The sequence below is a fragment of the Trachypithecus francoisi genome, unplaced genomic scaffold (assembly GCF_009764315.1).
Source record: "Trachypithecus francoisi isolate TF-2019V2 unplaced genomic scaffold, Tfra_2.0 Lachesis_group0, whole genome shotgun sequence".
NCBI classification, from domain to species: Eukaryota; Metazoa; Chordata; class Mammalia; order Primates; family Cercopithecidae; genus Trachypithecus; species Trachypithecus francoisi.
Window position 1 is genome coordinate 152,312,110 of NW_022681453.1, and position 1,632 is coordinate 152,313,741.

The window sequence follows — 1,632 nt, forward strand, 5'->3', positions numbered from 1 at the left end:
CAGAGCCTCCTGAGTAGCTAGGATTGTAGGTGTAAGCCACCACACCTGGCCAAAAACATTGAATTAGAGCTTTCCAAACAGTTTAAATTTGTCAGGACAAGTATAGAAGCAACCATTTTATTTGTAAAAGCCTCCACATGCTATTTCAATTCAGAGTTTCAAAACACAGAGAACAGGTACTCTCTAGAACCTCAGCATAAAATTCAAGTTTGGAAAATACCTGAGAGTGGTGTTACAGCTTATGAAACATTAGATTTCTTCCATATGTATATTTTGAGATGTATAATTTTATTTAAGGACTGTCCAAATTTCTGTCATAATGGACATGTGTCCATTAAAAAGCCCACCAAAAAAACACTTTACTTTAGAAGTTGGCATATTCAAAAATATAAACACAAAGATGTAAAATAATCTCTAAGATTCCAATTCTAAGAGGCTCTGAAAAGAAAGTATATGTAGCAGCAACTACCCAAGTATCAGGAATTGTTAATTGTTAATATCAATTGTGGCTGATAATATAGGTTGAGTCATTCAACATCCATTCCCAATTATTCTTTTCCTTTTCTTCCTTTACTGTGAAAGCTGGAAAACCAAAAGCTTCATCTCTGATTTTTCCCATGTGATGTAATTCTGGCCAGTGAGCTACAGACTAAAGACACTGGGGAGGCATGCGCCTGTAATCCCAATTACTCAGGAGGCTGAGGCACGAGAATCACTTGAACCCAGGAGGTAGAGGTGGAGGTTGCAGTGAGCAGAGATCACACCACTGCACTCCTGCCTGGGTGACAAAATGAGACCCTGTCTCAAAAAAAAAAAAAAAAAAAAAAAAAGACACTGGGGAGAGGAGCCCTTTACCAAGTACAAGTCAATGTCTCGCTAAAGAAAAAAAAAATCCTTTTTCCCAAGAACATAAATATGAGGCCTGTCTGAAAGTACAGCATTCATCTTGGGACCATGAAAGACAGGGCAGGAGAATGAGCCATCAGTCTGACATGGTCAAGAGCAGAGAGCAGAAAGCCTGGTTTCCGACGGCACTACTGATCTGCTGTACCAGCCCTGGACTTCCTACCCCTGGACTTCTTATTGTGTGAGACAATAACACCCCTACCTGTTTAAGCAGCAGAGGTTTTCTGATATTTGTTGCCAAGTGTATTGCCAGCTGATTCACTAGTGTTTGAAAGAAGATACCAGACCAAACACAAAATTAACTGCTTATATTATGCACCATTCTCTCTTTATTAAACCTGGTTTTATCAAAGACATAATTGACTTTTCAAGGAACCCCCAGTATTAAGACATCATTATACTTCTGCATGAGCAGAAGGGCTTAACACTTTCACCCCATTATCTGCTCCTGGAACCAAATTTGAAACTATTGATAAATGTTAGTAATAACCTGCTCCAATATTGTTTTAGCATTTATGAAAACTGTACCAATTATTTTAATATGCTTTTTTTTTACCAATGATATCTTCATATGCTCTTAGTGTTTTAAAACAAACATAAATTCCCTTTTTAGCATACAAACATTTGCATTTAGATCAGAAATCACAGCAGTATAATAAAACAGGGGTCCCCAATGCCTGGGCCATGGACCAGTACCAGTCCCTGGCCTGTTAGGAACTGGGCTGC